Source organism: Phocoena sinus, chromosome 20 (assembly GCF_008692025.1).
Source record: "Phocoena sinus isolate mPhoSin1 chromosome 20, mPhoSin1.pri, whole genome shotgun sequence".
Classification (NCBI taxonomy): Eukaryota; Metazoa; Chordata; class Mammalia; order Artiodactyla; family Phocoenidae; genus Phocoena; species Phocoena sinus.
In genome coordinates this window covers 25909151-25920168 of record NC_045782.1, presented here as the reverse complement: position 1 = coordinate 25920168, position 11018 = coordinate 25909151, and the positions used below count along the sequence as shown (strand labels likewise).

At 38.3% G+C, this 11018-nt stretch overlaps 1 long non-coding RNA gene across 1 annotated transcript; it reads right to left on the bottom strand.

The window, feature by feature from the left end:
* Nucleotides 1–630: 630 nt before the first annotated feature.
* Nucleotides 631–8507, bottom strand: LOC116745761. Its single transcript, XR_004347547.1, has 3 exons — nt 7800–8507; nt 7297–7366; nt 631–3457 (listed from the first exon to the last, which is right to left on the bottom strand). It is a non-coding gene; the product is annotated as an uncharacterized LOC116745761 (long non-coding RNA).
* Nucleotides 8508–11018: the final 2511 nt, after the last annotated feature.

Here is an 11018-nt window from a genome sequence, read left to right as displayed (position 1 = left end):
GGGAGGATGAATCAATCTAATGTGTGTGAAGTGCTCAGACTGTGCCTGGCATTTAGAAAGTGGTCAATAAATCTTTGCTATTATTAGCTATTACCTCCCTTGTGCTTTGACTCAAGCTATTCCGTTTACCTCCCCAAGTTTCAAAGGAAATCCCCCACCCGTTTTGTCAAATTTCTGTCCAAATTCAACATTTAGCACAAGGAATTGGCTCACACGATTATGTAGCCTGAGAAGTCCCAAAAAGATTTTGGAAACTTTTTTTTTTTTTTTTTGCGGTACACTTGCCTCTCACTGTTGTGGCCTCCCCCGTTGCGGAGCACAGGCTCTGGACACGCAGGCTCAGCGGCCATGGCTCACGGGCCCAGCCGCTCTGCGGCATGTGGGATCTTCCCAGACTGGGGCACAAACCCTTGTCCCCTGCATCAGCAGGCGGACTCTCAACCACTGAGCCACCAGGGAAGCCCTGGAAACTATTTTTAAGTAGACATAGCACTGAACATAACTGTTGTTGAAAACTTTATTTATATACTTTTATCTTATTTACATCTATGTAATTTCCTTCTTCATAACAATTATGTTTAGATCACTCATGAAAATTTCAAGAGCTATTAAACAGCTAACCATCAGCTTGTTATCTTTCTTCCTGACAAATTCTGTAATAGAAGTAACATGAACTTATTTGACTTTTAGCAAACACAAGATAAAAGTATTTAATGTTGAAAACTCTAAAGATATGCCTGTTTTAATTAAACTGACTAAACTAAAACTAGCTTTTCTTTTTTTGATAAGTGGGCACAAACCTTTACTGTGAATCTTGTTTTTCTTTTAGTGCTAGAGCACAATGCAGCACACCATGGCTTACACAAAGTCACACTCCTTTACATGTGTTTTTCAAAATGATCCTCCATTGAAAGGAGAATTGTAGGAATGCAGAAAACCTTGGAGTTGTCTTTGACCCAACCCTCATGAGACCTTAGATGCAACGGCTGCATTGAATGACATAGGATATCAGAGACTGGTGGTAGAGCTGCTTGTTAAAAATGAAGACATTTTATTTTAAATTTTTAGTTTGAAGGTGTCGACTGAAAAACAATGCACAATGTGAGAGTTGTGAGTTAAGTTTTCTTTGGGGCAAAATGAGGACTGTAGCCCAGGAGAAGCCTCTCAGATATCTCTGAGGAACTGCTCTAAAGAGGTGGAGGGAGGTCAGTATATATGTGATTTTAGTGAAGGGGGATACATGCAATCAAGTACACATTTTGGCAGAGGGTTGCTGCCAGTCACAAGAAGGTTGCTGCTAGTCATGAGGAGCAGACATCTCCTTTAATGATTTTAGTGATTTTCTAGATATTTTCTAGATATAGGAAGAAGCAAGAAATCAGGTTCATAAAATCTTCTCCTGAAAATAACTAACTATCTGAAGACCTGTTCTGCCAGATCCTTCCAGAGCACGGAGTACCTCATTCCTGATCTCCACCATGAACTCTTTTCAGGATGCGTCAAAAGTCAGTGACTGCATTGGCTAGTGATATCATACTTGTAGTGACAGATGGCAAGTGACAATTTTTAGTTGGCAGTGCCCTCTCATGGTCATAAATTCGACCATGGTTTGGGAGGCATTTCATCATTTTGTCCCAGGCAAAGATCTCACTGATAGGCCACTCAGTGTGCTATTACTGGACTAGGCCCTATTAACTATAGCCAAAATTCTCTGGACCACTGATTTACTAGTCTGTTATAGTCCAGGAAATTATTCCCTCTTGATGCTTCTTTCCATATCTAAAGTTACACTATTACCATCACTGATCTTGTATAGAACTATATATCTGGTCAACAGCCTTAAGTCACCTTCTTATTATTTTATCAGAGGCTCAGTCACATATTTAGTAAGGAAAGAAACAACAATCTTACAAAATAGGTAGAATATAAGTAATATAGCTAGTAGTATTTGTAAGGTTATAAGTAAGAATTTAAGCCAAGAACTTCTGTTAGGATCCACACAGTATACCCCTAGGTCATCTGACTTAATCTGTTCTATACCAATCCTTACCTTTAAAGGAAATGATATACTGGCATTGTTCATAAGGCACCCAGACACATTTCCTTGTATTATTTAGCCTGGCTACCCTTAGTATGGTTGAATTGTTCCCAACATAAGGGGGGCCTTTTATATTTATGGCAAGGGTCAGAGCAACTATGATTGATTGACCAAGTGAGGGAGTCCCATCCAGTAATATCAATAGTGGCCCAAACAGAACTATAACTTCTTTCTTCTAGAATAATTTCCTAAGGGCCATCCAATTAGAGCCTTGGAGTGGAGAAATCCACCAAGGTAACCAGAAGTACTGGATATAGGTAATTGACCATAAACTCAACAATTAATTTTAACTCTGCTTAAGATTGTGAAATACGTTTAGGTCATAAGCAAGTGTAAGCAATTATCAAAGTAACTGGTATACAGGCCGGGTTTGGCATCTTGGATCAGCTGTCTACTTTAGATGTCTACTTTAGATGTCTTCTTCTTACCATCGTGGTCTGGTAGTTTCTCCTCGGTTTGAGCATTGTTTTAAGGTGATTTTGAGGTCAGCAGTGCTCTGTATAGGCCAGTCCATTTCAGGGGCCCTTTTTAAGTGGAAATATTAATCCAAGAGTCAATTCCCTTCAGGTTCACTGTGCATGAGCTAGTGAAGAGGACCTGATAAGGGTCCTACCATCTAGGTTGGAGACAGTCTTAAATGATGTCTTCTCCAGTATGCATAATCTCCTGGTTGCAGGTCATGGGGCATATGATCTTCATCCAAAGATGGATTAATGAGAAAAACTTCAGAAACAAACTAGAGTGTCCTTTTAGTGATTCAGCTAAAATTTACAAGAATATAGTAATAAGGAGCTATTTGGGAAGTGGCTCTTAGTAAATATAGACCTCAATTAACAAAACTTGAATTTACTCTCCGCAGAAACATGATCTTTTTCTCTCTAAAATTACCCTCATTTCTACCAAATATAGCCAAATTAAGACTAATTTGTTTGCTAAATAATCCTGGCTTCAAAAATCTCGGCCTGATGATTTACAGAAGTGTAATTAATCAAACAGGCTCATTTGAAATTGGCTTTGCTGGAACGTATTATTTGGCACCTCGGATTGAATTTTTAAAAGGCGTCTCAAGGCCAGGAAAGCCATGGCAAAGGCCTGTCAATGATTTCACCTGAGTTATCTACATATTTGGGTGAACTCCTCCCTTTTCAAGGTCCCCAAAATACTTTGAGATTTCTGCACCTGCTAGGAGATGGCTTTCCTAATTTACCTGATTTTTAAAGTTGCTGGCAACCGAAGAGTTTCCAGTCTCTGGAGGAATCAAGTAGAGCAAAGATAAATGTTTCAATTCTGCTTACAAACATATAATTTACCAAGTTGCTGTAACTCATAATTAGCTTGAAGGGAAGGGTTTCCTTATATCTGGAAAACACAGATTAAAAGCTACTAATATTTTAGACAGAAACCATAAAAATTATAAACATATTCACCAGTTCACACAGTCCTATATAACAAATCCTTTTCATTAACAGTTTTATGACGCCATCAGGTTTACCATTAGAATTCTTAATTTCTTACCCAGTTCAGCAGTATGATCTAAAAGTTTTCAGAAACCTGTACTTGTCAAAATGTCCTTGCTAAGGAGCTTCTCGAAGAGGAAGCATTTTTGCAAAACATCAGAGTAAAACAATAACTGTCTATGAATGATGAAAGACCACAGAAGGCATGGTTAAAGAGCTGCTTACAGAGACTTCCCTGTTGGTGCAGTGGTTAAGACTCCGTGCTCCCAATGCAGGGGGCCTGGGTTCAATCCCTGACCAGGGAACTAGATCCCACATGCACGCCGCACCTAAGACTTCACATGCCACGTATAAGGAGCCCATGTGCCACAACTAAGGAGCCAGTGAGCCACAACTAAAGGAGCCCTTGAGCTGCAACTAAAGGAGCCTGCCTGCCACAACTAAGACCTGGTGCAACCAAAAGGAAAAAAAAAAGACTTGCTTACAATGCAATTGACATAGAAACTTGATTACTGCTGCGACATACAATATTTTAAAATAATGACTAAAATTATGACTGATAACATTTTACCAGGACATATCCGATTTTTAGGAATTCCATATAATTTCTAGAATATTAATTATTAAAAAATTAATAACATTGACTCATACAGTATAACCTAAGAAGATTTATTACTCATTTGACAATGCTTCCCATGTAATTTAACATACTAAATAAACCTAATTAGTTTATAGCTCTCTTTGGGATGTTTCAAGGGTCCTTTGAAGCATCCCAAAGTTGGCTAGAGGTCAAAGGAACTACATTAAAATTTGATTTGGGAAATTTGTTATCAAAAATATCAAAAATTTTCAAAACATGTGGTCAAATAGGATCATAGGGCACTGTGAATCAATAGTTATTCACTTAACCAAAGTGATAACAAAAGATTTCAAAGGCAAATACAGAAAGTTATAACAGATTACTCATTAAAGGTAAAATAAACTTTACAATCTGTTATCAAAAGCAGATCAATATGTTACGAAAACTGACCTCTTAAAAGAGAAAAAAAAAATTCTGGTTTTGCACCAGCTTACTTTTTAAAATTTATTCAGTTAAATTTATTCTAAACTTACCCAATCCTGACCAGGCACAAAATTCTTTTCTTACGGTTCCTTTTCCATAAACTTTCCATAACTTTCTGTATCCATATTGGTATCCATATTAGTTTGTTCTTTTTTTCCATCCAGAAACAACTATCTCTAAGACAAAATTACTTTCTTTTCCCTTAACAAAATGCAGTTCTATTCCTCATACCTTCTTTTACTGAAAACACACATCCTACTTTGCTACTGTATACTGAAATTTTTCCCGTATTATTTCGAGTAGCTTTAATTACATGTTTAAATTCAAATACTCAACTCTTAAAAACCTTAATTTCTAGTGAAAACTAAGAAGTAAGCAATTATGAACTTCTACATTAACATTCTGTAGATTGGCAAACATAAATAACAGTAATAATTTCTAAAATCGTGCTTTCTTATAGAAAATATCTGTGTGGAACCGAACATATTTATTGATAGTCCTAAATCCCTTTAGTTTCTTGGTAAAAGGAAGCCAATATTCAGTAATTAATGTTTCAGTATCCTGTTTGATTTGGGAATGACCTAACTATTCAATAAACTTTCATCTTTTAACTTAATTTAGCACAAATCTAAACTTCAAGTTACCAGAATCTGGAGAGATTTTTAAATTTTTTTATTGAAATGTAGTTGATTTATAATGTGCTAGTTTCAGGTGTACAGCAAAGTGATTCAGTTATATATGTCTATATATACAGATATGTATATGTATATATATAAAATATACACATATATATACACATACATATTATATATATATATATATATATATTCTTTTTTTACCTTCTCTTCCATTATAGGTTATTACAAGGTATTGAGTATAGTTCCCTGTGCTATATAGTAGGTCCTTGTGGTCAGAGAGATTATTTTTAAGTAGATATTCCTAAAATATAATTATTCCTAAGGAGTTCACCCAAAAGCTCTTATCTCATTCACACTTAACTTACTTATAAAAACATAAAAATGTCATCATACTGAGTTATTTTTCTTGCTGAAATATTTGCAACAGATATAATAAGATCTTATTTGACTTCTATTAAACCTGTTTATACTAAAAGTATTAGTATACCAAATATTATCCTAGATCTCTTGAATGTGGAAAAACTTATGGATTAGTCTATATTTCTGACAGTATACTTGATTTATATAATGCTTGTTCATCTTTAAGCCAATTAACTAGAGCCTTTAAAAAATAATTTTGGAAATACCATTCAGAGGTACAAAAAAATTACTATCTATAGCAAACATATACAGATACACAAAAACATAAAGAGGCAAACAGAGATCTTCTAGCTTTCATTTAAAAATTTTAGCCATGAAGCAGATATGATAATATGAAACTCACTAGTTTATAAAAGAACAGTTGGGTCCATTGTGTTTCTGGCAGATGGAATAAATTAAGTCTACCTGCTCAGATAGCTTTTTAATAATATTTGTAAAAGACACTTTTAAGATTTTTCATAGTTCTAATTTTAAAAATAGTCTTTTCTCTTTTTTTTCTCCTTCTGATAAGAATTCCCTTGCTTCCTAGAGAAGACTATGTAGAATATTTATATCTCAAAGGCACAAAGAAAGAATGGAAGCTGCACCAAAGGCTTTTGTTCCTTAAGTCCAGAAGGTTTACAGTATCTGCAAACCTTCTGAGATCAAAAGGGTACATTTGGGCATTGGTAGAAAGGAAAAGAGGGCTTTGAATTATTTCTATATCTTCACTTTTGTTCTTACAAAGGCTTGATTTGTAAGACAAGTACAGTTGTCTTTAATTCCTCAAAGAATTGGGTAGCAACCTGAATGATACAGAGGCCGTCCCACCCATCCAACTATACTATCCTCAATTCCCTTCTTTACATCAGGGAGAAGACCTTCAACTAAGATGGAAATCAAAAGATCCTATGTTCTAGATTTAGAGCTGTGTGTCTGTGGAGTGTTTTAGTAAATCCTTCCACAAAGCCTTCAGAATATTTCTTTCACTCTGGCTATATAGTTTCATTTTAGCTTAGAGGAGAAAGCCTAAAAAAAGGTCCCATCAGGCTCTGAATGTCAAATTCCAATTTGGCCAATTTCCTACCATAGAGCTACTAAAAAAAAAAAAAAATTCCTTTTGAATATCTTATCAGGTTTCAGCTGGACAAACAGTACATATTCCTAGCAGTACTGAACAACCCCATGAGGACAAGAGGCATTCCCAAAGAGTGCAAAAAATATTATCCTCCCAAGATCCAGAGACACTCCCAAAGATAACCAAAAGAAAGAAAGCCTCAGACAATTCCCATGAAAGCAGACAACAGGGGTAGGACCCTGGCCGCACATGCAGTGCAACCCACATTTCTTCCCAGCCAAAATTTTTGGGGACCCCAACTTGGCTGTTGCCAAGCCAAGTTCTCAGGACAAAAGCTAGACAAACAAGAAGGCAATGGCTGTCCTTGGGAAAGAAGGGATCTACAACCAATGTGTACTCAAAAGCAAATTCACAATTTAAAGATCTAATTCTTATAAATGTTTTCTGCCTTCCAATCTGAATTTGGAAAGGAAGGGAGAAAGTGGAATTTTACCTTCCTCTGTTAACCAGGCACCACAGATGGAGACAGAGATGACAGAGCTGACTTTGGTAAGAATTCTTACCTTTGATGGCTTCTGCCAGTTTTCCTAGGATCCTGTCTGCAGTGAGTAGGGTGTCCCAGCTGGTCCCATCCTGGTCACCAAAAATTTTAGAGGAGGAAAAATCATTTTCCCTCTATGCTTTATGATGAATATTTGGCTGAGACCCCTTTTTTTCTATGATAAAAATGATAATATTATCTAGGTTAAAAGTTCTCCACTGTGGCCACTGTGATTCAAGATTATCTTTGGTAAGGTGAGCCTATTTGTCCAGCCCTAAAACAATATTTTATTCAGCTGAGGTCCCAAGCGGACTCAGAACAACTTAAGTCAGACCCAGTCTGACTCTAGCCTCAGTCCAGTTTCTAAGCTGGACCCAGTCAAATTGCAGACCAAGTCTGGTTTCTAAGTCAGATAATCTGATTTTGGTGAGTTTCTGGACTCAGTCAAGAAAAAAAAATGCTCTAATAAAATCTGGAAACTCAAGGAAAAGCTGCAGAGCTACAATCTGAGAGAGACTTACTCACCACCTCCAGAGGCACCGGGAAAGCAGAGTTCAAGGGCTCAGCAGGTAACCAAGTCTGGTTGCTTTTGCTTCTTGGGGCCTTTGGGGGGGTCTCCTTAAGTTCCCTCTTCTCACACCAGAGCTGTTAAAAGATAAACTGAGGCATATTAAATTTTTTAAGAGCTTGTTTAAGCAAAAATTAATTCGATTGGACAGCATCCCTCCTAGGAGATAGAAAGGAGCTCGAAGGGAATGTACAAAATGAGAGAATTTTGTAGGCAGAAGGAAGCAGAAACAAGGAAGTTATATTAGGTAAAAAGAAGGTTGGTTATTGCAACATTACTTTCGTTTAGGGGAGGACAGGGGTCTATCAGGCAGATTAACTAGTGCTGATCAGGCAATTCCTGATAGACTGGTTTGAGATTCCATTTTTGGGAGAGCCAAAACTGTAATTAAGTCTTGGTTTGGGATGTGGGGCTTAGCATAAGTGACTCCATTTGGGGCCTGTTGTCCTGTTTTTAAGAGCAGTTAGCCATAGACTCTGAAAGTATTACATATTTTCCTTACATAAGGTGGAGATCTCATTCTCATAAACTGTGCACATATTCCATGTCCTCTGTAGTCTGCTAATTACCTAAGGGAAGAATTTGTTCACCTTTAGGAACTCCACTGCCTAGCACTGAGCCTGGCACATCATGTAGAGAACTTGCAAAGCCACTCACATAACATGCTGCCTAGTTGTTGTTCCATTATCATACCTTATGAAATGGAGCACATATTATATGTGTCCAAGCAGACACACACAAAAATACATATAAACAGATTAGCAATATAATTTTTCTGAAGTCCTTCCATTATACTGGTTCTAAACTCTGAGAACCTAAACAAATAAAGTGTTTCTATATTCTCAAGAAAAAAATATATATTCTTCCTTTTAGTTGGGGAGCAGTATAGTAAAATAAACTTTGGGGAAGGCAGACCTGCTTACATTTTGTATGCCTTTTCCTTTTCTCTGACATTTCTGGCTCCTGTAGTGGCTCTGTTCTGATGGGCTGCATGGTGCAGTCACACAGGAGGGCATATTGACAACAGTGTGGGCAAGGAAAGAAGGGGGCTGTGTCCATGGGTGTTCCCTGAACCTCTTTTACTCCCCTTAAACTTCAGAGGCTGATGCTCAACCTTAGAAACTAGGTTTGGGTGTGGGCTACTCAGTGTGCAGCCTGACAGTGGGGATGATTCAGAGCCACGAGGCATACAGCACCTTGGAGAGCACCCCCATGATGGTGCTGGAGGGATACTGGAGATGGTGAAGAACCATGGGAGAATAAGCAGCTGTTAGGAATGAATATGTCTTATCTGGTCACTGCTCAGCCTAAAACCCTTCATAGCTTACTGCTGCTCTGAGCATAAAGTCCAAAATCCTTGCCATACCTCTCAGGATCTCCCATGAACTGATGGCCCCCTTCTTCAGCCACATGTGAGATGCCTTCTTCCACTTTCATTGCTCAGACCTACTGGCCTCTGGTAGTTCCTCCAACATGACTGGCTTTCCTGCTTGAGGGACTTTATGGAAACGGTTCCTTCCATGTGGAATAGTTTTCTTCTCCAACCTTCACCCAGTCAACTCCAACACGTTCTCCCCTGACCCCTCAAAGTTGGTTAGTGCCCCCAGGTTTAGATTCTAGCCCCCTCTACTTGCCCTTTCTCACAACTCATCACCTTTTCAACAGCTTGTCCGTTGTGTCTTCTTCACTGGATAAGCCCCATGAGAGCGAACACCAAGTCTGTCTCACTCATCCCAGGAACTGCCATGCCTGTCCCCTTGCTAGATGGACACCAGACCATTAAGAAATATCTGTGAAGTGAACACACATCTTAAAACTTTTAAAGATAATTCTCTGAGCCGACTGGGTGGTGCTACCAGAAACATGAGAACCAAATGGGCTCTGCCTGCTTTCTCTCTCTTTCAAACCCAGCTGGGAAGCAGGAGGATTGAAGGGCAGGCAGTAGAGGTGGGGATTCTGGGCGAGGAATCTCAGCCAGGGAGCCAGGCCAGGACCCTCACTGTGAAATAGGAATGTTTTCAAGGACATGACCCTCTGCTGGAATCCCTCAGTTCCAAGGTGGTCATTAACTTTGAACTGTTATGCAGCGTGAATAATTTGCCTGTGGAAAAAATTTAGCACCAACAGTCGTGCTACTTTCGTCATGAGAATCCTGAAATCCTGACTAATCTCAGCTGGACTCAGTCCAGACTGTGCCATTTCCATAACAGGGAAGTATAACCCACAGCCACACCAACAAAGCCACCCCTTAACAAAGGACCTGAGTGCTTTCAAGGAAAGAACAATGAGATCCTCAGGAATCAGGAACCCCTAAACTGATGACTTGGGGAAACAATTTGGCCAGAACTAAATTATTCAAGTCGTATTTAATGTAATCAAATTAAACTTCGATATCTGGATAAGTTTTGCCTTCTGGGTGTGTGTCACTCGGTCAGTCTTCCCCAAATCATTAAATGCACTCATTTAGTTATCATTTGAGGGCCAGAAATCAAAGTGAAAGAAGGGTTTCTATCCAAAAAGACCTTCTTGTCTATTCAGAGAGACAGACATGAGAAAATAAGTGAAACAAAGAGCTAGAGGAATGACAATACACTTATAACTTTCAAATTCCAAATGATACTTTCAGCCCCTGCACAGAGACAGGCCTTGAAGAATCCAGTGCAGCTTCCAGAGCACCAGTTCTACATATTTTGGGCCCCTTGCATTTAATATTGGCTCAGGGGTTCTCAGCTTCCCACGTAACCTATATCAATGTCTTCTCTGAATAAGCAAGCATGAATGCCAAAGCGTCTTAACCCTACTAATTATAGCAAGCTTAGTGACTTTTCTTAAACTGCCTTACCTAGAAACTCAGTATTCTTAGTATACTCAGTGCTCTTACCAGATTATCAAACACTGTAAAAGGTACAGTTCGCCTGACACCATTTCATGCAGGTTCTCTGCTCAAAGACTATAATCCTAGTGTTTGTCTTTCAATTACTTTATACATAAAATGTCAACTTGACCTCTATTACATGAGACATTTAGATTTACCTTACCAAAAATTAAATTCCAGCTACATTACTAATAGTGATATTTTAATGACACAGTTATGAATTGCTAATTTGCATAATTCTATCCATATGACCACGGTGACTGGGGCAGGGATTGACACATGGTTTAGAGGAAATCATGGG